This window comes from Artibeus jamaicensis, unplaced genomic scaffold (genome assembly GCF_021234435.1).
Source record: "Artibeus jamaicensis isolate MK-2021 breed Jamaican fruit bat unplaced genomic scaffold, CSHL_Jam_final scaffold_916, whole genome shotgun sequence".
NCBI classification, from domain to species: Eukaryota; Metazoa; Chordata; class Mammalia; order Chiroptera; family Phyllostomidae; genus Artibeus; species Artibeus jamaicensis.
Window position 1 is genome coordinate 54113216 of NW_026522059.1, and position 26793 is coordinate 54140008.

The 26793-nt window shown below is 37.4% G+C and overlaps 1 long non-coding RNA gene across 1 annotated transcript in view; it reads right to left on the reverse strand.

Moving 5' to 3' along the window:
- Positions 1–403: 403 nt before the first annotated feature.
- The window catches only part of LOC128626708 (uncharacterized), a 30165-nt gene continuing 3775 nt past the window's right edge, over positions 404–26793 (reverse strand). The window contains exons 2-3 of the long non-coding RNA XR_008390750.1: positions 1444–1716; positions 404–526 (exon numbers count right to left, since the gene is read on the reverse strand). This is a non-coding gene — a long non-coding RNA (uncharacterized LOC128626708). The remainder of the gene's footprint in view (positions 527–1443; positions 1717–26793) is intronic.

The following is a 26793-nucleotide window of genomic DNA, read 5'->3' on the forward strand; positions in this document are numbered from 1 at the left end:
AACAGAATGGTTTTCAGAAGCCTATCTGTAAATTCTAATCTTATCACGATAAGTAAGAAATCTAAGTGCTGTTATTTTAGAGTATTTTCCATCAACAACCAACCCAGTTGGTAACTCAACTTGGGTCATAAAACAATTCACATAGATACTGGGATTAGTAGATCTTTGAAGACAGTGTCAATCAAGATATGGTCACTTTGTACCTACCCTGCTGCTCCTAAATTCTGCTGCAGGTTGGCTCCTTCTTGTTGTCTAGCAATTCTAGATCACTAATTAACAAATACTTGGGCATGTGAACATTGCTTGTCCAATGAGTATATAATGAAATTTAAACTCGCTCCATTACTCCATGTGACCAGCCAGTAATAAGCGCCCTTCAGAATTAACCTGCTGTGGTTGGGTTAATAGGTTTATTATTTTTTTATTTCATTCTTGTTTGATCTTCACTACATGTAAGATTTGGGCTATTTTTATGATTGTGTGTCCAAGGACTGGAAGCCTTGCAAGGAAGATGTCCTAGGGAAGACTGAAAAAAGAAATAAAGAGAAAAATTTGTTTTAGAAAACACTGTAAAATCCACCTACCAAAAGACTTTAGAACTAGTCCTACTCTCTCATTAGCTATATATGTGATATAAACAAGTAGACACCCTAGGCATGTTTACCCTCTTATTTAATGATGAGATTGAACTAGTTATATTCTTTAGGTTTTTCTCCATTAACTAATCAATATGTTAATTAATTAATTGTCCCTCCAGACCCCAACCTGGTTCCTGTTTCATAACACTGCACGTGTGTGCTGTTTTCCTAGGCTGGGTGCTCATCCCAGGTGTTCACACAGCTGGTTCTTTTCTCCAACAAGATTCGCTCTGATGGCAGCACCTCCCAGAGGCCTTCCCAACAGCCCAGCCCTTGCAGAGAGTCCACCTGCCTCCTCCCTGCTCATTTGGGACAACACATGTCACCATCCAAACTCAGAATGGATCACATTACAGACCTCGAAGATTTGTGTCTGTCTCTCCCTTTCTTCTTTATATCCATATTCCCCCAACCAGAGAAGCACCTGGCTCTCACTGGGGCTCAGTAATTGTTGGTTGAATGAATGTCCAAAGAAGAAAGGTATCACTTCTGTATCAAATAGATTGTTTACCTATGTTGTGACTAGCTATCTAACTGTCATAACCAGGGGTGTGTTTTTTTAAGTATTAGCTTTATGTTTTGGACCTTTTATTACAAAATAGTATTGAACTTAGAGAAAATTTCTAAGTATAGTACAAAGAACATTTGTCTACCCTTTATCCAAATTCATCATAAGTCATTTACTATAAACTAATACCGTGTTGTCCTGCAAAGCTTAATATGCCTGAAAGGGGTGAGTAATTCCCTCAGTTGTGCCAAAAATTCAGTTTGTTGATTTCACTTGTTTTTCTGAGACTCTACTTACCCAAACTGAAAGGAATAGTGAGAGAGAAATCTGAATAGTTAATCAAGGAAACCGTACTGGTTTCCCTTTTCTTCAGCAGCAAAGTTTTGCCCTGTCTCAGACAGACCATCTTGGGGCAGTTTCTTCAACTCTGTGTTGTCCATTTTGGCATTTGAGAGCAGTTTACTGCTTCTTATTCTTTGGCACATTTGTTTCTTCATCATCTCAGCATGTCTTCTCCCCCATCTTCTTTCTTTTCTTTTAGCAGAGAGTTTGCCAGAAGGTACAGACAGACTGAGGATAACAAGAAAGCAGTGGACACAATTAATTAATTCTTAAACCCTTTGGGCTAAATTGAAAAGTACCCGCAGTGACCTGTGAAGATGGCATGATGAAATGAAGAGCTGACAGCCAAGCTGAAAGCAGCCTGTTCTGCGCTGACTGCTCCGGAAGGTATAGAGATGGAGTCTGGAGGTCATGGCCATCAGTAGCTCTCTTCTCTGAACCTAACAGATAGTGTGCCATCATTGCACATCATCATTGTTTGTTACACTATTGACACAGAGATGAGCTGCATCATCACCTACCCTGTGCAGAAATTGCTGTGTCCTCCCTCCTGCAGAAGTAAATATTTACCAGCTCTGCCTACATCCAGGTGCATCAGCTTTAAGGAGGCAAATGGTGACATATGGCCAAGTCAGCTTGGGGTCAGACACCAAGGGGCACAGGCGTTGGGCTTCTCCTTCCTGTACTTTTTGGGATTCCAATTCATTTAAATCAGCATTTAAATACTCTTGTCTTTTGAATTCCCAGTAATCAGTCTTGAAACTAATCTTGGTCTCAGGTCTAAGTATGTAGACTTTGTGTATTTCCTCACTGTCAACATCAAGGCTTAGGAATTAAAAAGATGGGGAAAAAGAGGAAGAAATTAGATGAAAACGTAAAAAATAAGGGAGGAAAGGTCCCTGCAGTGGGTGGCTGCCTGAGTGATAGGTATACTTTCTTTGCTAACATTCCCAAATCATGGAGCTGTGGCTTGCTTTCCCAATCCAAACTAAAATATGGGTATGGTGGAACCCCATGGAGAGAATCAAGTGTCCAACAAAGTGAATTATTAGACTGGGTTTAGAAGCATAAACATACCTTTGAATAAGGATAGAGGACCCAGATAAAGCCCAGAGCTACAAAAGATGTGAGATCAGCAGTTAGGAATAAATAAAACCTTTATTGAACCATGCATTACAGATGCCCTTGATTTTTAATCCTCAGAGTCACCGTGAAAGGATGGTATTTTGATCCCCATTGGAAAAGAGAGGCTATCTGAGTCAGAAAAGGTCAGTGACCCACCTAAGTTCACACAAGAAGTAAAGGACAATGCTAGGTATCCATTATTGCTCTGACTTCAAATCCTACCCTCATTTCTCCACAGAATCTTTACTGCCGCTTATCTAGAAAACAACAAACATGGCTGGAGACAAATTTAAAAGCAAAAACAGCCAGAGGCAAGCAAACGTCAGGGAGAGGCAACCCCAGCTGGCAGGTGGCTAGGGAGAAGGGACCTGAGGCTGAGGCAAGGAGAAAGGCTGGATAAGGCTGGCAGCCCTGCTCCCATGCAGACAGCCCCATCCTGTGAGCAGATGGTGGCACACGTTTCCTCAGATTTCACAGCCATTGTTTTCTGCCTTTATTATATGGTCTCACTGTCTATCATGGACGGAAATGAAGTTGGCCTGGAATGGTTTCCTCTTCCCACAGTCTTCTTGATTCTATATTGACAGATGACTTTAAAATATAATATCCTTATAGATATGAAAATGAAGCCGATCTATTTATTTAAAGGCCAGAACTGTTTTTTTACCTGTTTTAACATGAAAGACAACCATTTGCCATTTTTAGTCCTCTAAGATTTCCTTATCATGCCGTAGTCTAAAATATAACTTAATTTTCCTGGGTCATCTGATGTTGTCAATTGGAGACATGTGGTGTCGACACTTGGCTTTGTTGGAGCTTTGCCACCGTTTTCCCCAGTCCCAGGCCTCAGCCAAGTGATCACAGGTTTACAAAGGTGGGTAAAGAGGAGCAAGACCCTGCTTTCCTGGGCAGGGGCTTGCTTTACCCCATGGCCATTGTACCTAGTCTTCCTCACAGGTTTTCTTTAATCTACAGATCTTTTCTCTTTCACTTTCTTTGTCTCCTAGAAGGCCCATGTGTGTGTGAGTGTGTGTGCGTGTGTGTGTGCTTTGGTTTGTTGGTTATGATGTGCAAACCACATGCTTTTTTTGTTTTCGTTATCTTCGACCTGATGGGTCTCTCACACCCTGGACAGAGAAGGTATATTTTTTCATTTTACAGTGTATTTCTGTCAGTATAATTAGTCATTTCTGTGGCCCTAGAAATGTCTGTTTAAATGTCGGGTTCTTTCAGCTTTCATGTAAAGTGTATTCTAATTTGCTTCTGAGATATTGATGGTGATAATACTTATTTTCTGTAACACCACAAATACTATTATCTGGATGATTGGTATTTTTACTAATGTTTGTAAAGAAATTTTTAGAAGAACTTTCTTGTGCTAGCGTACATTATCTCATTTAATCTTATATAACCCATGAGGTAAATACTAGAATCATCCTCCAATTTATAAATGAGGAAACTGGCTGTGAGATATGCCAAATAATTTGCTGTCAGCTCAGAGCCAATAGCGATGGGATCTGCTAGGCACAGGGGGAGCTGTACCTGTCTTGCTGTGAGGCCATCACCCTGAGTGTTCTACAGGGCTGGGTAGAACCTTTGAGCATTAACTGGACGTGTTGGCAGGGGTAGGGGGCAAACTGTAAAAGTCTCCTGGTTAGTGCCATGTGCTCATTTTCACCTTGAGAACCACTGACCTCAAAGATAAATTCCACCACTTTTCATTTGCTTCCATCAAATATATTATATAATACATATATATTTGTGTCCATCAAAATGTATTACAATTTAATATAATATGTTTAATTATATTAAATATAATTACTCTCCACTTATAAAAATTAAATCTAGGAGCAACCTACCTGAAATGACCATTTCATCTTCTGTACTAAGAAATTATTCAAAAAAATTATTGGCCTGGAAGATCATATTTGCTTTCTAAAGGACCATTCTTTCCTACTCTGAAGCACCTTTTCACTAGAAGAATTTGGCAAACTGTGTCATATTTGGAACTTTTTAATTGAAACAGAAGTTCTACACTGTTTATCATCTGCTGAGGGTTTTAAGGGGAAAGTGTCAACATAAATTTGGAATTTCCTGACTTCTGCAGATTTGAGTTACAATCTTGACATGACTGGAAAGGAAATCTTAAAAAAAATTTAGAGTGTTTTATTGTGGAAATGTCCCCAAATATTTTCATCCCATTTTCCCAGAGAAACCTGACAGCTTGGGGAGGGGAGAGGGTGGAGAAGAACAAAACGCAACAGCCACATCCTTGAACTCTTTTGTGTGTTTAGAACAATGTCCAGTTAAAATCAAACAATATTGCTGCTAAATCCGTCTAAAATAGTCCTTGGTAAGGGCTGTTGCCTGATGGAACAACCCTGTGGGAAGGGCGGTAGGTAGAAGTGATGAGAGCTAGGGCTTCTCTAAAAAGCAAGGGTTCAATGCTAATGGTGAAGACTGCTAGGCATGACAAGATACAGTATCTTTCCAATAACCCTGTCATCAGCTCATTTACTATCTGGGACTTTAAATCCCTATCCAGCACAGAATGAATACCACCACTGCACCCAAGTGGAAAACAAAAGCCCGGGCAAGGGCTGGGGGTGGGTAAGACTCATAACGGAGAAGTCATGAAGTCTGGCTTTCTGGCCAGATTTCCTCTGGAAGATGAGGTGCGGCCGGCACTGTATGTGTGGACCGCCTGGGAGGGGACACACACCCTGCCTTCAGACGGCAGGACCTCAGCCTGGCCTGCAGCCAAGGAGCCAGACGCCAGGCCCCGGGCTCTCAGCGGTGGGAGCGGTCGCTGCGCCTGGTTATACAATGGTATTATCTCAAGCCAACCACGGCTGCAGAACCTCGCAATGTTTCCTGTCCTTGCATTGCAGCACAAACTGTCCGATTTCCAACTGCTTTCGGACACACTCACTGGCACTCGGTCGCCAAGCTGGGAATATAAATGTCTAAAGCCACTTCTTCCTTGGGAATTGCAGACACTGCAATGCCGTAATCCATTGTATTTTTATCCCCTCTGGAAGGACCTGCAAGACCATGAGTCACTTGAGGAAAAGGATTAACTCTCAAAACAGCTTATGTAATGTAGGCAAATGCTTGGAGTGTCTTCTACTAGGGGAACACAGAAACGTCTTTGAAGTAATCTGCCCACCACACAGTTTATTCCTGTTGGCCCATCATTTTATTCTCGTTTCCACTTTTGAATCCTAGCAGTCTGTACCCAAAAAAAGCAAGGAGACTGGCGGGAGAGGAAAATTTGGGTAAATGTGAAGGAGGGAGCTTGTTTTTAATATACAGAAATTATTTTCAATATACTTTGACAGCATTTGGTAAACTGTTTCAGTACTCTCAATTACAGCATTTGCAGTACACTTTAGAAATTTTAAAAGCCATTAAAGCTTACCTAGTCTAGCAATGTGTTGAAAAAGGCCAGAAAGAGTAGGTTCTTCATTTTCTTTTTTAATTGTTTGGTGTTCTTGGTTTTGGAATATTGCGATTAGGTAATTAAATATCTGATCCAGTCTTTCCCACCATGTGCCTATGCTGGAAACTTAACTTTTAGCAACCTGCTCTGAGAAATGAAAGGTTTACTCTAACTAACAGTTACCAGAAATGCTCTTAAACATTCTGCTTCCAGGTCAGGAAATTTCTGACCAGCCTTGAACTTTGCTACAAGCTGTGGTACTTAAAGTGTGTTGGACCAGGCTGGCTGGAGGTAGGGAGGGGAGGGGTGCAAATCCTCTGATTTGTGCTCAAACTGACAATTCCTGCAATTGTAGTGCAAATCTTTCAGTAGAACTGGATGTCAGCTGCTCCAAATAATGGGGCTCTTGGTTTACCTTTAATGTGCCTAGAGAGATCTTCTCCCTCATCCATATGTATGAAGACTCCTCTTGTCCTTGCTTTTGTGGCAATAGGCAGGCTTTTTTAGCCTAAATTAAGTGGCATGTTGACCAATGTTTAACAACCAGCAAGAAATGGCCCCAGGGGAAGGCATTTGTCATGACCTTTAATGAGACAGACATAGAAATGTAGAATATTTTAAACTCTGAAGTAGTATTTCAGGCAAACAGAGAATATAAGGATGCCCTGGCTGGTGTAGCTCAGTGGACTGAGCGTGGGCCTGCGAACCAAAGGATCGTGGTGTGATTCCCAATCTGTGCATATGCGTGGGTTGCAAGCCAGTTCCCAGCAGGGGACGCACTAGAGGCAACCATACATTGATGTTTCTCTCCCTCTCTCCTTCCCTTACCCTCTAAAAGATAAATAAATAAAATCTTTAAAGATAAATAAATGAAATCTTTGAAAAATATAGGGAGTCACACAACAAATGTCCATTAACTCACCAACCAACTTTGATGAAATCCAAAGATTTTATGATATTTACTACAGAGTTTCTTTTAAAGAAACAGCTGAGTGCTTCTGAGTCCCCTCTCTGACATCATTCCCCTCTCCCTGCACAGAGGCAATTGCTGTCTGAACTTTGGCATTTATCTTTCCCCTGCCTCTAGAATGGATGTTCTTTAAGCACTCACTGCTCTGTAAAGGTTGGCATGTATTCTGATGATTCGGTATGAGTTTTTCAATATAGGAATACCATCCTTGCCTGTTTGTTGCCAAACATGAGTTTGTATAAAAAATATGTAATACTATATTATTTGTTTTAAAACTTGAATATATGGTGTGATAATGCATATAACCTTTTTGATAGTTTTATTGACATATAGTTCACATGCCATACAAATCACCTAAAGTGTAAAATTCAATCATTTTTAATATATTCACAGAATAGCACAACCATCATCACAGTTGACTTTAGAATATTTTCATTGCCTTCTTCCAAGAAACACCTGTAACAATTAGCAGTCAATCCCCTTCCTCCCATCCAGCCCCCACCTCTCAGACCTAGATTGCCACTCATCTGTTTTCTATCTCTATGCATTCACCTTTTCTAATCGTTTCATATAAATGAAATTATACAATATGTGACCTTTTGTGTCTGATTTCTTTCAGTTGGCACAGCATTTGTATAGTTCATTCATGTGTATTGTATTGGTACTTCATTCCTTCTTATTGTCTGAAACTTGATTCTATAAGTGTTATATTTTACTTATTTATTCATCTGTTAATAGATATTAGAGTTTTTCTACTTTTGTCTACTATAAGTAATGCTACTATAAACATTTCTATACAAGATTTTGTGTGAACACATTTCAGTTTGGGAGGGGGTATATTCCTAGAATTATGTTGATGGCTCATACAAGAAATCTGTGTATAATATTTTAAGGAGTTTCTAGACTGTTTTTTAAAGAAGCTGCATCATTTTGCATTCACAACAGCAGTGTAGGAGGGTTCCAATTTCCCCATATCTTTGTCAACACTTCTTATTGTCTGAGTTTTTAATTACAGCCATCCTAGTAAGTATGAAAAAGTGATTTGATTTGTATTTTCCTAATGACTAATGATGATGAACATTTTTCATGTGCTCATTGACTAACTTGTAAATCTTTTTTTAGAAATGTCCATTCCGATCATTTGTCTATTTTTGAAAAAAATAATTACTTGTCTTTTTTACTGAGGCATAAGAACTCTTTATATACAGGGGTGGGCAAAAGTAGGTCTACAGTTGTTAGCATGAAAAAAAACATGTAGGTTATGGTTATTAAATAGCTTTGTTAACTCAAAAGAATGTTGCAGCTGTGAACCTACATTTGCCTACTCCTGTATTCTAAATAGCTCCTTTATGAAAGATATGATTTGCAAGTATTTTCTCCCATTCCATTGGCTGTCTTTTCACTTTCTTGATGGTGTTTTTTGGTGTACATAGCCTTCAAAACTTTTAAAGTTAATAAACTTAGATAAAACAAAATTATCCAATTAGAAACATAGAATGCTAATGCATTGATTTTAAACAATTCCAACTTCTGTAGTAATACTCAGCAGTATGTGTATTGTGTATTGTGTATTACATATGGATCCATTCTCTTATCAATAGGAATTTGGGCTGTTCCCAGTATTTGGCTATGACAAACAACTCCACTATGCATGTTCTTGTGCATGTCTCAGGAAGCAGGTTTTCAAGTGTTGACTGGGTAAATTCCTAGGAGTGGAAACCCAGGTATCCCCATCTGAAAATATCTCTTTAGGTATTAGATATTATCGATTATTCTTTTTCTTACCAGCAGTGTATTAGAAATCTCAGTGTGGGACATCTTTGCTAATATACTTCCTAGTGTTTGACATTTAAATTGTAGGTATTGGGATAGATGTGAAATTCAGCCTCAAAACTGGGTTCAAATGTGGTCTGACTGTGGCAGCATGTGAGGGACAGATAAGCTGCTGATGCTGTTTTGTTATTTGTAACACAAAGTGAAGAAATTGTGGCAATAACATGTTCTTGTGTATTGATTGCTCTGGAGTCCCTCATAAAAATAGAACAATATTAATAACTGTATAGAATATTTGTTTGTTTCCTGTACACAGTCATAGTTGGCTGTATTATATCACAATTATGTCAACTTTATTTAGTGTGCAGCATATTTTAAATCTGCAATAAAACTTTTTAATAATCAATATGCTATTGATTTGTAATGTGCTATTGATTAGTATAAGCTCTTTTCAAGTTTTTTAGAACCTGGAAGTCCTGTAAAAGAAGAATACATTCCTTTCCTTTCCCATTATTAGTCCTTAGTTTTCACTTAGTTGTGTTGTTAATCATTCAGATTCCTTCAACATTTTCCCATGTAGCTCAACTTAACTCTTTAATTTTTAGGAGTTGACATTTTAAAAGTTAGTGTCTTTTGTACCACACATGTCACACATATGTAAGCACTACACATGCCAGACATGTGTAAGTACTACATATGTCATGCACATGTCATACACATGTCATACATATGTAACCTTGCTGGTAAACCTTTTGAAATTAACCCCACTTTCAAGGCAAATATTAAATAAATGAGACCACTATGGTATTCTAGATATCTTGTTAAAGTTACATTTAAATCAATAAACTATAACATAATATTTATACAAAGAAGAAAATGGCAAATAAAGGATTTTTTGTGCTTACTGGGGTTTGATTGGAAAGAAGACTAAGAAGTTTCAATTTGAATTGTGAGAGCGCTAAAATTTAAATAATTTTTTTCAACTGAATTTTCACGTGAGTGTTGATCTCTTTTTTTTAGCACATATAGGTAGAACCGATACAGTAAAGCAAGCAAACAAATATTAATGATAAAGTTAGAATTCTAATGAGGAAAGCGTTATAAACATAGTAGTCATTACTATGGTAATCATTCCACAAAGTGCTTTTTAAAAGTGTATTGGAACAGAAGCATTTTCTTACGGAAGGTTAAAGGTAAGCTCAGCTTTTCACGTACATTCATTATACCCTTTACTCCTCACCAAAAACCTAGGAGGAAGGCACTACCTTGCTCATCCTGGCTTTAGCTCTTTGCCAGAATCTTCTGCAGATTTAGATGATGATATCAGTTTAGGCTCTGAAAGTAAACTAAAATTTAGCATCTTTGGATATTTCCCTTCAGCAAATTTTCAGGAGCCAAGAAAGTTCAAGAGTTTAATTGAAGGTAGCTGGTCCATTCAACTGTACCATGAAGCATTCTCCCTCAGAGCAAAAAGTGAAATCAAGAAATACTGAGATGTTCTTCTAAATTCTACTTCACCAAAGTGGTGAAAGACTGAAGTTCAGCCTCAAAGTTATTTTTAGTGAAAATTGGGTAGACTCCAGTGAGCACCATATTTTCTTGGCCAGACTCTTTCATCTCTCTGGGAAGAGCTCGGCTCTCTATGTAGCTGGTGGGACATTGCCTATGGAAACTGCACAAATGGAGAGATGAAGGTTATGAAGCAAAGAGGTTCTGACCCTGTCCCCAAGCCAGTGAACCTTCAGTGGTTTTATAGACTTTGTAACAAAATTACAGTGGATATGCTGCTGACTTGATGTGGAACTGTCAGACCATGAGGGGCCAGAAAAATGAAAGTGTCCTACTTCATAGGCTCTGTAGGTGTTCAACTTCTATCCATGTCATCTGCCTCTTACGTAACTATGACGAAATTAAGCAGCCACCTGAGTTAGATCTATTTAACATGTTAGCTTTGTCACACTTTAGCTTTGTGTTGAATTCTCTGTGTTGTTCTCGATGGTAAATTAAGAGTAATAATAATATTGTAATATCCCACAGGGCTAATGTGAGGAGTAAAAAATTATAAATGTAAAGTGCAGGAATAGTGTCTGGGAAATAAGAAATTCTCAATAAATATTAAAGAGGACTGGGATTATGTTATGATTAATAATACATATAGTAAATTCAGGGGAAATTAAATTAATTCTTGATGTACACAGAAAATTACTTGGCTAAACCTTTAAACTTTAAAAAAATTATTCAGGCCCATTAAATTAGATGTGAAATCAATATAGGTCTTCTCAATGCCATGGTCAAATTGAACTTAAAGAAGAGTACCTTTACATACCATGTAAACATGTAACTTTAACAGATGATCTTGAAAATCTGATTAGTTTTTCTGGTTTTGGACATACATATAGAAACAGAAATCATCTGTGGATTCATTTTAACATTTAAAATCAGCACATATTTTATTATGTCAACATAGCAAATATTTTTAAATATAAAATTAAGTTTAAAATAAAAGGCCACAAAAACATTATTTTACTAAGTACTTACTGCAAAAGAAGTTCATCTGTAAACTGTCTGAATTTCTAACTTCCTGGCTATTTTTTGACTCACACAATTAAGAAATGGACAAGTCAACATGTAATAAATAGGGTTTTAAATACTTACAATTAATTTTTCCTCTAATTTTTATTATCAGAAAACAGAATTAAGAACACACGCATATACGATTCCCCCAAATTAAATCTGTTTAAATAGTGTCATATCAGATGATACCTGTAGCAAATCTAAATGTTATCTGAATAATTCTTTGTAATTAGTGTGTGTTATGCAATTATGAACCTTCACCAAAGGTTCATGAGTTCATGAGTAAGTGATTTTTCTTTTCAAGAAGTGGCTCATGAGTGTTTTCTTAAGTAAATTATAATGATAAATCAGCAGTAATATCTTAAATAAATATCTTCTAACATTTTCCCTTGATTTCCATGTCCAGTGTGAACAATTTATTTAAGGAGGATTATTTCTGCTGACAGGAAAGTTAGAAAAAAAACCATTCAGCTGAAGAAGGTTTCCTGATAATCACGGAATCTTTGAAAGCTTGGCTTTGGAAATCACTAGATGACAGTTTAACCCTGGGGTCCCCTCATTGGGAGGAAACCCTGGTGAGAACTGAGTCTCCTCATTACTGGAGGGCATGCCTGCCAGAACAAATCATTTTGGAAGAGGGCTATTTAAATAGAAACATAAATGGCCACCGACAAATTTCAGGAAATAACAGTCAGGGGGAGTCTCCAAGGTTGTCAAATCTTGTTGTTTTTTTTTTTCTTTTTTCATTAGGGAGGTGAGATGAAAAAGCAGGAACTATCCTTAGTCCTTCACGAACTAGAAACATTTCCTAGTCCAACTAACGGAAAAATACCATGCCTCAAAATTTCCAGAGAGTAATGATTGAAACTATTATGACTGGCCAAGGTTAAAAAAAATAAAATCTTTACATATAGAAAAAGGTACAAATTACAAATATATTGCTTAATAAATTTTCCTCTTTTATTTTTATTGTATTTGTTTCCATTCATTACCATTTATCCTCCTAAACCCGTTTCCCTCCACTCCCAGCAATCACCACACTGTTGTCCATGTACATGAGTCTGTTTTCCTTTTTGATCAATCCCTCTACCTGCTAACCACCCCACCATAGCTACCAATCAGCTCTCTATCTATGACACTGTTTCTATTTTGGTTAGTTCAGTTTGTTCATTAGATTCCACAAAGGGGGACCTACCCAGATAAAAAACAGAATTATCTTCTGGAGGGTGGGCGCCTGTGGTACAGTTCCCCCTGCTAGGTGAGTATTTTAGGAACCTATCTGTATCAGTGTACTAGCTGGCATTGTTGTGAGAGGCTGTATTCTATTTCAGTGAATTTTTTTGAAGGCTCTCTCAACACATTTGTCTATTTCATAATGGGTAATTTACAAGTGCACCTGCCCACACTGCCCTGTGTTCAGCAGTTTTTGACCAAAAAGAGCATGACCCCATGCCCTATCCATCCTATTCATCTGATCTTGCGCTGAGCAACTTTTTTTGTTTGTTTGTTTCTCTGGATGAAAAAAGTCCTCAAAGAGAAACATTTTACCAACCTGAAAGAGGTGAAACAAAAAATGGCAGAAGCACTTAAAGACATCAAAGTTGATGAGTTCAAAAACTGTTTTGAGCAGTGGGGAAAACTCTTGATAGGTGTATTGCATCGAATGGAGAGTATTTGAAGGTGACTGAAGTTTAAATGTGTAGGAATAAGTACACAATTTTTATAAATAAATTCTTTTTTGAGGGGTTCCTCACTCAATGAGTGGACTCATATGATATTGTCCTTCTTTGACAGGCTTATTTCACATAGCACAATGTTCCCCAGGTCTATCCATGCCATCACAAAGGGTGAAATTTTCTTCTTCTTTTTTCTACTGCTGAGTAGTATTCCATTGTGTAAAATTGTGGCAAAGTATACATAACACAAAATTTACCATTTTGGGGGTGTACAGTTCAATGGCATTAAGTATATTCACATTGTTTTTGCAACAGTTGCCATCATCCACCTCCAGAAGTTTTTCATCTTCCAGAAATGAAATCCCATACCCATTAAATAATAACTTGCCATACCACTCTTCCCAGGCCCAGAGAGTGTGTTTCTCTGAATTCAACTATTCTAGGTATGTCATATAAGTGGAATCATATAATATTTGTCCTTTTGTACATGGCTAATTTCACTTAGCATAATGTCCTCAACGTGCATCTTGATGAATTTTATCAAAGTGAACACGCTTCTGTATCCAGCACTCTGATCAAGAAACACAACATTGCCAACACCAAAGAAGCCCCTTCTGTCCCACTTCCATACAGTGACCATGAGGGTCACCATGTCCTTAGTCAATGAGAGGAGTGGGAAGAAGATGGAAGACTGAGGTTTCTGCCTCCATCCTCCCCAGTAGGAGAAGGTACACATTTGCTCTGTTCTATATGTAAGATTTTAGCTTACTTGCCAAGGAAAAGCTTGGAAATGGTTGTCTTAATCAATGTTCATATTACACTCTCAGTATCTGGATAAATGCCTTGAGTTGGCCTTATTTTGGTAACTTTCATTTATGTGACTGTTTAGGCAGCACCTCTTGGTGCTGCTAACATGTGGTATATTTATGCAATATTATGCAGCTATAAAAAGGAAATTCTGTCACATGCTATAACATAGATGACCCTCAAGGTCATTATGCTAAGCAAAATAAGCCAATCACAGAAGGACATATACTCCATGATTCCACTCATATGAAGTATCAAAAGTAGTCAAACTCATAGAATTAAAAAAAAATTGAATGGTGGTGCCAGGGGCTGTGGGGTAGGGAAATGGGGAGTTATTTAATAATAGATCTAGAGTTTCAGTTTTTCAAGATGAAAAAGTTCTAGAGATCTGTTGAAAAATAATATGAATATAGTTAATACTACTGTACTGTACACTTAAAAATGATTAAGATAATAACTTCTGTTATTTTTTTTACCATGATAAAAATAGTTTTCTAAAAAGTTGAGCTTTCTAGTTCTGGAGCTGTTCACCCTTAGAGAAATAATTTGGCTTCTTTTTGGGACTCTTGAAAAATGAGGAAAGTGTCACAATATTAACCTGCCTAAAATAGTTTCTATAAATAAATGCCTAAGCAACTTAATTAAACAGAAATATCACACTGTCATCATAAGTGTTAGTGTGCATACTTTATTATCTTATTTACCTGAAGGAAAATTGCTACCATTTCCTGATCTAGATAAAAGTTCTCATAGTTTAATTAGACAAAAAGATATAATATTACATAAAGATTTGCAAAGAAACAAGCTAATATTTTTCTTTTTGAAGAGTAATAATAGGTAAAAATATATTTTTCTTATCCCTAATATATCTGACTTTTATTTGGATGCCATTCCATGATTTGTGAGGATTTGTTGTACATTCTTTTAGTCTAGGTTGCAGGAAACCATTGAAACACAAAAGGCTGCAATAGGTTGACTCAGAAGATGCCCTTTGCTAATTCCCCGTATATATAGAAGTGAGTTGTTCTCTGATGGTGCCTTCCAATCTAATATAATAAACATCTTTCCATTAGTTATGTAAAGAGTTATCCGCACAGCCAAGAGTAGACCCCAAATCTGCCTTTTCTTTAACTTTGGACTGAATTTCAAGATATCAATTCAGAGAAGCAGACAAAATTCTTGAACAGACTACTCATAATTATACTTGCTGCCACAATAAAAATCAAAGAAATTCACAATTTGAATATTGTGATCAGATAGCTATTTGGGGCCTATGAAATTACAAAATTTTTTTGTTATTGGTTTTATATATTTTTTCAGCTTTTTAATTTTTTATTTTAAAATGTCTTTATTGTATTTTTTCATTACCATTTAGTCCCTTTATATACTCAACCACCCTCTCCCCTCACAATCACCACACTTGTCCTTGTCCATGACAAGGACAATCCCTTATTGCTCAGTCCCTCCACTCCCTGCTCTCTATTGCCCCTTAGGTGTCATCTGCTCTTTGTCTATGAGTGTGTTTCTGTTTTGTTAGTTCAGTTTGTTTATTAGATTCCACATATGAGTGAAATCATATGGTACTTGTCTTTCTATGACTGACTTATTTTATTTAGCATAATGTTCTCCAGGTTAATCCATACTGTTGCAAAGAGTAAAATTTTCTTCTTTTTTGCAGCTGAGAAGTATTCCATTATGTAAATGTACAACAGTTGTTTTATCCACACATCTACTGATGGATGTTTAGGCTGCTTCCATATCTTGGCAATTATAAATAACACTGCAATGAACATAGAGGTGCTTATGTTCTTTCAAATTAGTATTTTGGGTTCATTAGGATATATTCCCAAGACTGGAATTGCTGGCTTGAAAGGCAGATTCATTTTTAATTTTTTGAGGTATCTTCATACTGCTTTCTACAGTGGCTACACCAATCTGCCCTCCCACCAATAGTGAAAAAGGGTTCTCCTTTCTCCATGTTCTTGCCAGCATTTGATGTTTGTTGATTTATCAATGATAGCCATTCTGGCAGGTGTGAGGTAATATTGCATTGTGGGCTTTTTTAATTGTTGTTCTAACACAGTTGTGCCAATTTTCTCCCATTGCTCTTTGCTCTCCCCTGCCCTGCCCTGCCCAGCTCTGGCTGTCATTGAGCATCTTTTCATATGCCTATTGGCCATCTGTATGTCCTCTTTGGAGAAGTGTCTATTCAGGTCCTTTGCCCATTTTTTAATTGGGTTGTTTGGGGGGGGTTTGGCATTGAGTTTTATAAGTTCTTTATAAATTTTGGATATTAAGCCCTTATCAGATGTACCAGTGAATATGTTCTCCCATTTTGTGGGTTGTCCTTTTATCTTATTGATATTTTTCTTTGCTGTGCAAAACCTTTTAAGTTTGATGGAGTTCCACTTATTTATTTTTTCTTTTGTTTCCCTTGCCTGGGTAGATATATCCAATAAAATATTGCCATGAGCAATGTCTAAGATTTTGCTGCCTATCTTTTCTTCTATGATATTTATATTTTTGAAACTAACACTTAAGTTTTTAATCCATTTGGAATTTATTTTTGTGTATGGTGTAAGAAAGTGGTCTAGTTTAATTTTTCTGCAAGTATCTGTCCAATTTTCCCAACACCATTTATTGAATAAACTATCTTTAGCCCATTGTATGTGCTTGTGTCTTCTGTTGGATATTGACTGACTATAAAGCTGTGGGTTTATTTCTGGGGTCTCTATTCTGTCCTATTGATCTATGTGTCTGTTTTTATGCCAGAACCAGGCTGTTTTTGATTACTATGGTCCCTTATAGTACAGTTTCATATTAGGTAGTATTATTCACTCAACTTTGTTCTTCTTTCTCAGGACCCCTATTACTATGTGTGACCTTTTCTGGTTCAATATAAAATTTTGAAGTATTGTTCCAGTTTAGTGAAATATGTCACTTGAACCTTGATAGGAATTGCATTGAATCTATAGATTGCTGTGGAAAGTATCAATTTTAATGATGTTAATTCTTCTTATCCATGAACATGGTATATGCTTCCACTTATTTGTATTTTCTTTAATTTCTCAAATGTTTTTTAAAATTTCATTAGAATTTTGGGTGATTTTTCTTCTAAGAAGCAGAAAATACATTATTTTCAAGTTCACATGGAAGAAGAATATACCACGTGTTAAGACATAAAACAAGTCTCAAGAAATTTAAGAAGATTGAAATCATAACAAGCATATTCTATGACAATAAAGGTACAAAACTAGAAATCAACCATAGGGGGAAAAGTTAAAAATGTACAAATTCATGAGGACTAAATAACAAGCTACTAAACAATGAATGAGTTAACAATGAGATCAAGGGAGATATGAAAAGATGCCTTGAAACAAATGAAAATGAAAACACAGCAACCCCAAATCTCTGGGACAATGAAAAGCAGTCCTAAGAGGGAAATGTATAGTACTCCAGGATTAGCTTATGAAATAAGAAAAATCTCAAATGTACAATCTAACTCTACACTTAAAGAAACTGGAAAAAATAACAAGATTGGTATAAACACAGGGACGTCCACTTTTCCTGCTCTTATTCAACACAGTACTAAAGTCCTAGGCATAGCAATCAGATAAGAAAGAGAAATAAAAGGCATCCAAATTGGAAGTGAAGGGGTAAAACTGTCACTATTTGCAGATGGCATGATACTTTATATAGGCAACCCTAAAGATTCCACCAGGAAACTTCTAGAACTGATAGATGAATTCAGTAAAGTAGTAGGATAAAAAATAAATATTGAAGTCAGGGGCATTTTTATACACCAGTAAGGAACTATCAGAAAGAGAAACTAACAATCCCATTTACAGTTTTTAAAAAAAAATACTTAAGAATAAATTTAACAAATGATGTATAATACCTGTACTCAGAAAATTATAAGACAGTGAAGAAAGAAATCAAAGATACTAATAAGTAGAAGCATATATCATTTTTATGGATAGAAAGAATTAATATTATTATAATGTCCATAACTATCCAAAGCAATTCATATACTCTATGCAATTCATATCAAGATACCAATAGCATATTTCACAGAACTAGAGCAAATACTCCAAAAATTTATATAAAGCCACAACATAACTCAAATAGCCACAGCAGACTTGAAAAAAAATGGAGAAACCACGTTACCTGATCTTAACTTATACAACAAAGCCATAGTAATCAAAACATCTTAATACTGGCATAAAAACAAACATATAGATCAATAGAACAGAATGGAGAGCCTAGAACTTACTTCATGCCTTTATAATCAATTAATATTTGAAAAAAAGGCAAAAACATAGAAGGGAGTAAATATAGTTTACTCAATAAATGGTATTGGGAAAATTGGACAGGTACACACAAAAAAATGAAAGTAGACCACCAACTCATACCATACACAAAAATAAACTCAAAATGGGTAAAAGACTTAAATGTAAGTCATGAAACCATAAAAATCTTAGAAAAAAATATAGACAGTAATATCTCAGACATCTCTTGCAGTAAAATTTTTGCCAATATGTCACCTAAGGTAAGGGAAATAAAAGAAAAAATAAATAAATGAGACTACATCAAACTAAAAAGCTTCTGCACAACAAAAGAAACCATCAACAAAATGAAAAGGGAACCCACTGTGTGGGAGAACATACTTGTCAATGATACATCTGGTAAGTGGTTAATTTCCAAAATATGTAAAGAAATTATATACTAAACACCAGTAAGACAAACAATTTAAAAATGGATAAAGGGCCTGAATGGACACTTCTGCAAAGAAAGCATACAAATGGCCAATAGACATGTACAAAGATGTTCAATGTCACTAATCATCGGAGAGATGCAAATTAAAGCCACAATGAGATGTCATCTCATACCTACCAGAATGACCATCATCAATAAATCAACAAACAACAAGTGTTGGTGAGGATGTGGAGAAAAGGGAACCCTAGTGCACTGTTGGTAGGAATTCAGATTAATTCAGTCAATGTGGGAAATAGTATGAAGATTTGACAAAATATTAAAAATAGAACTGACTTTTAACTGAGCAATCCCACTTCTAGGATTATACCCTAAGAACCCTGAAACACCAATATGAAAAATATATGCACCTCTATGTTCATAGCAGTGTTATTTACAATAGCCAAAATTTGGACAGCTGAAGTGCTCATTGGTGGATAGATGAATGGATACAAAAGCTGTGGTGCATTTATGCAATGGAATACTACTTTGCCATAAAAAAGAAGAAAATCATACCTTTTGTGACAGCGTGAATGGACTTAGAAATTTTATGCTAAGTGAAATAAGCCAGTCAGAAAAAGACAAGTATCATATGATCTCACTTATATGTGGAGACTAATAAACAAAATAAACTGATGAACAAAATAGAAACAGAGGCATAGATAGATATATGGAACAGACTGACAGCTGTCAAAGTAGGTAGGGGGTCTAGATAAAATAAGGTGAAGGAATTAGCCAGAAAACATATAGGCATAACCCATAGACACAGACAACATTGTGGTGATGTCTAGAGGGAAGTGGGTGGTGGCTGGGTGAATGTGGGCAAAGGCAGGGAAAATAAAGACATCTGCAATAGTGTCATTGATATAAATAAAGAAAAAAGAATTATGGGTGATTTTTGCTTTTTGAATTTGTCAGATTTCTAAAAATACTAAATACATGCTATTTTTATAAACACACTACACTATTTGAGAGTATGCTATAAACAAATGAACACACTTCATTTCATTCATGTTCAGGAAGTTAAAACTAAGCCAGTGAAAGAAGTAGTGAGCCAGCTGTATAGCGTTTCTTTGGCACCAGCTATTTCCTTTGCAGATACCAGAGGATGAGCGGGCATAGCTCTTATATTCTCAGGTACAAAGGAAATGGGCAATGACACAGATTCACCTGGATTCCAGGAAATGGGGAAAGGCAGGTGCAGGAGAGAGAAGAAAAATAGGAACCAAGCAGATGAGGATTAAAATCTGATTTTCACCACATTCTGATGGAGAAAAATGACAACCAAGTACATTACAGGTGGTATATTTGTTGTTATAACCCAGGTAAGCTTTATATTAGTTTATGAAACTATATTAAAATTATTTAGAAAAAAATCCACAATCTATTTTTCAATATTAGAGAGTTTTTTAATATTTGTTTTTAAAAGTACCATAATCTTTTTTTACTATATTATTTAGAAGTGAGAATCTAATCAACCTTATTTTGACCAAGTGAAACAAGAAAACATTATAACATTAGATTAAAATTCAGGGATTCTTAAATGAATAACTAAATTTTCTTCTTTTAGTGATTATATAATATTTTTTCTAAGCGAGATTACTGAACTTTAAAATAAGGCACAGATGCAATCTAATTTCCAAACAACATAGCATGGAATAAAAAACTACCTCATTTTGCCCTGGCTGGTGTGGCTCAGTGGCTGGATCGCCAGCCTGCAGATCCAAAGGCTGCTGGTTTAACTCCAGGGCACATGCCTGGGTTGTGGGCAGGTCCCCTGTTAGGGGCATGCAAGAGGCTACAGATCAACGTTTCCCTCACACGTCGATATTTCTCTCCCTCTCTCCCTCCCTATTTTCCCCTCCTCTAAAAATAAATAAATAAAACATTAAAAAACTCCCTAATTTTAAGGAAATAGATCATAAATGATCTGGAAAATATTTTTATCTTACATATATTGCCATTTTTACAACAGTCTGACCTGGAGAGATGTGTGTGATATTAAAATGAAGTAGATAAGTAAAATGGTTAGAACACCTAAAGTGACAATCAGCAACATTTAATCCAAGGCAACATTTCTAGCAGTGGGTGAGATGCTGGACATTTGGGCAGAGTCTGAGAAATTCAGCCTCCTCATTTCATTAAATTCTCCGGATCACTCTGTTGAAAAGGTAGGGTTCTTTTCCAAGTGAATTAAAACCCTTAGGCAGAGCTAGATTCTTACATATGGAAATAAGAAAAAGAGAAGCACAGATGTGTCTATGTGAGCCACAGCACAGCAGACTGACAAGCGCCAGCCCTGGTGCGCATCACATTTCATTTCTATATAAAAGCTGAACTTAGAAAATGTTGGGTCAAAAATGAAGACAGACTGGGAGAAACTGTAATGCAGGTGAGTCCAGTCTCTCTGATGAGATTTCACACAGGAGAGAGATTCATGGGCAGTGCAGAAGGAGGAGGACAGGTTTACTGAGCAGCTGCTATGCCCTGGGTATGGTGTGGGGTTTTTCACACCTCTTACTCCATGTCATCCTTGCAAAGGTAGTCAGTAGAGCTTTTCTGTTGGAAATAGTGCTGCAGTCTCATGGCTGATTAACAGATATCACCATACCACAATATTGGTATTAAAATTATTTTCAGAAGATATCTTAAAACTGCTTTTCTTTGTGTCAGATTATTAGCAAGACCTTGAACATTAATAACTGGGACCCAGATGCCTAATGTCCAGTTCAGTCCTATGCCTGACTCACTGGATGGCTTTAGTGAAATCATTTTCTATCAATGAGTGTGTTTCCTTGTTAAGATGAAACTAAAAATATATATTGTCTTCAGAAATATGGTAAGGACTCGCTGAGTAATCTTTGCTAAGAAATTATAACTTTGAAAAAGGACTATTTCATCATAGAGGAAACTTGGGAGTTTCCTGATCTTAAAGTGATAACATAAAATGAAAAACTTACTTCAACCTCCTCCATTAGACCATGAGACAAAAACTGGCTTAATTCTTGTGCTCTTTGATGCTGGCTAAGAAACGGTACAGTTGCCCTGAGCAGCACACTGAAGCCAGCCTCCAGCAGACAGGTGCTCTCAGGACAGAGCAGTTTGTTTTTGTGTGCTAATCAGCCCAGAGCCAAGCCACTTGATCTCTCATCTCCCTAGCTGCCCAAAGTTCACACTCTCTTTCAGGTGCTAAATCCAACTAACAATTTTTCTTTGAACTTTCTATAACTGCCTACCAGTTAGTTTTGCAAGCAGTGGATTTTCTAAATTAAAAAAAAATCTGCTTTACTTTCATTATTTTCTTATAATTTTATTCTATTCTAATGTGAGTGCCCAACTCTCATAGCTAAGAAGGTTTCAAAAGGCAGTGAAGAAGAATAGAAAAAGCCAGACGTGGAAGGCAGGCAATGAATCCTGGCTTTGCTACAATTCTATTATAGGCTTGGACATGTTACTTACTCCTTTCTGAGCTTCAGGTCCTTTGATTGTATATTGGGAATAATATTAACCTTGTAGGGTTGTCGTGAGGACTAGAGATATTTTATGTATACCTTTTATGAAACAAGAATTAATGTGTGGCAAGTTCCTTACCTTTTAGTATGGCTGCAAACCAGACAAAGAAAGACTCTGCTAACACTCTGGTGCAGACATGTTCAACCTTTTTCATCTCATGGCACACATAAACTAATTACTATAATTCTGCAGCATACCAAAAATATATTTTTTGTTGATCTGACAAAGAAATAGGTATAATTTGTATTCACTCATACCAGATGGCTATTGTTGTGTTGGCTGTTGTCATTTTTTCCCTTGACAATCTAAGGAAAAAGAGGTCAGTGCTCCTGATTCAATAGTCAGGTATTGGATGATTTAAAAATTCTTGTGGCACACTGGTTGAAAATCACTGCTCTAGTGGGAGCTGTAAAGTTATTGGGTCTTAAACTTGTATTAAAACAGGTGAACACTCAATAGACATGATGGCACTTCCATTTTGTGTGCCAAGGAGCTCTTCTTTATCTTCTCAACATAGCACAAGAGAATACTTTGAGGGGTCATTGGTCTCATATTGCTTCCATTATTACTACTTATTCGAACAATTGCTGAACACCTGGTGCAGGGACTTGGACCAGGCATTGGAAACACTGGTGAATGAAATGTGGCCTTGTCCTCAAGGGGCAGACAAACCGAAAATTACACTTCGGTGGGTTGAGTACTGTGAGGATCTTGGGGATGCAAGAATGCTTCTGAGCTGGTTCTAGGAAATTGGGTCCTGAAAGATGAAGAGAAACTTTCGAAACACTGAAGAGGGTGGTATCGTCTCAAAGACAGAAAAAGAAAGGAGTTGTAGACAGGACTGAGGCACAGGCTTGGAAGGAACAGAGTGTGTACTGCCTTTGGTGTGGCATCAAATAATTCAGTTCAGTATAAGTTTAGAGCTTGGAGCATTGTGGAGGAGCGACAAAGAGGTGAGACTGAGGATGCGTAAATGAGGAAGGGAGGGGGTCAGCCTTGTATGTGTGCTGAGGAATTTAAAGCCTCTTCTGCAGGGCCTGAGATTTGTGTTTTAGAGAGAAGAAGACAGGTTGGAGACTCAGAGTAAGAGAGGTTGGAGCCCCGGGGCACTAGTAACCGGAGCAGTCAGGGAGCAATGCCTGAGGGAGATGGGCAAGACAGCGACCAGTTGTTTGCGTGTGGAATGATGAGAGAGCGATGGAGGATGTGACCTGGCTCTCCCCGGAGGGGAAGGTGGTGCCACTTACCAGGGGAGGCAGGAAAATGGCACCTATCTCATTCTAGCCCGAGGCCCCGGGAAAATTACTTAACTATCTGTTCCTCGGAAATGAGGATGATAATAACAAAACTGCTCAGAGTTGCTTTATTGTGTGGATTAAATAAAATAACACATATAAAACACCCTGAGCAATGCCTAGAGCTCAATGTGTACTAGTTGTTATTCTTAAGAATACGGGAAGATAGTCTTGGAGAAGAAAGAAAATAGGAGGAACAGGTCTAATTCTGTTTTAAATATAAGAGGCTGCCTCAAGGCAGGCCGCAAAACGGGTTTAAGAACCCATTTTGGCCACCCTGTCAAAGATGAGTGAGCTTATCAGAGTGTCGCCTACTGGCTGCTAGCTGTGCAAACCCAGAAAAACTCTGTTTTGAGCAGTTTCATGAGATCTGAGACATGTGGGCCTGTGAACCCACATTTGCTTCAGAGCTGGGCAAGAAAAATATAAATGGAAATGCTAATGTATCAATTCCTGTAGACTGTTCAGTCTACGATGTCTGAGACAGCTAAATCCAGTGAAAATGTGAAGTGGGTACAATTTGTTTTACCATGACTGCTACCAACTTCTCTGATGTTTTCTAAAAATCTATTCCTTCTAAGATTTTTCATGACATCAACAAATTATAAGTATTTAGTGGGTACTTTAAAGGTATATGTACCCTAAATGGGAAATTGATGACCAAGGCACTTCAAGATCAGTTTGCACCTCCTCTCACTCACTAAAACAGTTGAGCTTTAAAAGCTGGGATAACAGAGGGCTTCACCAAGCCCATTACTAGACACTCACTGGTATTCATCACAAACTCTTCAATCTGATTCTTCACTTTCATTCTTATGTTCGCCTTCATTCTGGACACATCTGACTTTGTGGCCTCTTAACTCCTTGACCCAATGACCTTATTCTCTGCTGGGCCACTGCCTCCTGTTCTCACGATACAGAAATGTGAAGTCTGAAATGTATTATCTCTTGAAATTGCTCCACCTCCAAAATCACAAATTCAAACATCCTACTTGCTGGCCACGAATCCTGTCACTGCTGCTTCTTGTGCAAAAATTCCCACCAAAACCACCATGGTGACTTCTGCACCTTCTCACTTTATCCCTATTCCTGGGCTCCTCTCCTCTGAAGTTGCTCAATGTTTAAGTTGGATTCTGGGGCCAACCACTTCCTTCTAAGCACTCTAAGCTCATGTATACTCTTTATGTTGCACATGCCTAGCAAACTCGAATCTGAATGAACTCTACCCACTATCTGTCCTTGCACTGGGCAGCTGGGCATTACCGGAGGAAAGTTCCCCACATAGGCAGGTTGGTATCACTTGATCACCAAGCACATGGGATGCTCCCTTTTGCTGGCAATCTCACTATGCCTCTCTGATCCGCATACTTTCCTGCCCTCTGAAAAAACTTTTCACACATTTTCTATCTCATTCAACCTCAAATATGACCCATCTCATCCTCATGACTTCGCTTCATGGTTCATTAAAATACAGAAATACCAGACAAGACTCCCCCCCTTGATTTCTTGCCACCAAATCTCTACCACTACCTCTATCTGCCCTAGTTTTCCTCTCTTCTTTACACAGTGGAGTGGCTGTTTGCTCTTTTTAAAAGTTTATTTTTCATTCTGCTTTGAACTTGAAGATACTGAGAAATGATTTATGGTTGCAGCTATGTGAAGGACATTAGTGACCCTAATAAACACCATATTGAAGTGAGTTAAGAAGGAACTAGAAGATGGAGAAAGCAACAAGAGAGCTATAGACAATTTGAGAAATCTGATCATGAAAGGTGATTACTTACTGCTTTCTCCCAAACATTAGGCTATCAGTTATTGCTTTCATCTTTCCCTTCTTCCTCTCTACACATTTCTTCTGCTCTTCAGTATACAAAGGTCTCTGTCATCTTATCAATAGCAGCGACAGCAAGACAAGCAAGACACAAAACCCATCTTTCAACCTTGCATCCCTCAGTTATTTGCCTATTAGGTACTTCCATTCATAACCAGTTTTTTTTCCAGTGGGTTGTCTAAATCTTTCTTGTTGCTTTTCCACCTTCCAGATCCTTCAAATCTCACTTTAAAATGGCTGTTATTGGAGTTATCAATAACTTCCACATTGCTGGAACCCAAAATTATCTCTCAGTTTCCTGAGGTGTTTCCCTGGGACAGTCCTCATGAGAGACTTGCCAATTTGGAAAAGTAACTTCCAAAGGAGATCATTCAATTAGTTTGACAAATCAACTGCATACTCTGAGTGAGGCACTAGTTAAGTATTGGGACTTTATAGTTAAATAAGACGCAGTTCTGTTCTCAAGGGCCTACAAGCTGGCACTATCAAAAAGAAATGGTGATGCGCCAAGCTACAAGCAGCAAGTGAATAAAGCCCATGGTGCTCAGGGAGCACAAAGAAAGAAAGATTAACCTTCTCTGCAGTGGTCAGGAAAGGCAATGCCTAAGCTGGAGTTTGTGAGGTGAACTTGAGTGGTTGAAAGGTGGGGGAGCATGTCCCAGGCAATGAAATTGTGTGGCAATGGGGATCCTATTGCATCAGCAACATGCAGGACACCTCGTTTCATGTGGGGCTGCAAAGCTTGGGGTAGAAGTAATGATGGGGAGAGGAGGGCAGATATGGCTGGACATATGGTGATCTCTGCCTAGCAATGCACAGGTGCTCATACCAAAGATGCTGACCTCTAGCCTCTTTCTCCAGTCCCAGTGACATCAGAATCACTGCTTAGTTATGGTCCTAGGTGTTAGCAGGTACTGAATACATGAAAAACGATGAGATATGTTAGTTAATAAAACTTGCCACATTATTTGTGATGTTTAAATTAAACATGCTAGCTCTGGCTGGTGTGGCTCTGTGGATTGAGTGGCAGCCTGTGAACCAAGGGGTAGCCAGTTCAATTGTGGGTCAGAGCACACGCCTGGGTTGCAGACTAGGTCCCCAGTGGGGGGACATATGACAGGCAACCACACATTGATGTTTCTTTCCCTCCCTTACCCTCTCTCTAAAATTAAATAAATAAAGTCTTTTTTAAAAATTACCTTTAAAAAATTAAACATGATAATGTATCTAAATTGCTTAAAACATGATTAGGCAGAGTAGAGAAAATGGAATATAATGGCTAGACCACCAATATATGGGACCAGATTTCCAGGGTTTACATTCTAGTTTCACTACTTACCATGACTTCAGCCAAGTTACTAAGCCTCTTTGTATCATTTGTACTTTGGAAATTTTGATAGTATCTAATTCACATGGTTATCATGAGGGTTAAATTAGTTTATATGTGTGATGCACCTAACTCTTTGTAACAATTTATAATAATTATTCATAATGATCATTTATAGTAGTTCTTATAAACAATTATTTTTAATAATTTAAATTATGAT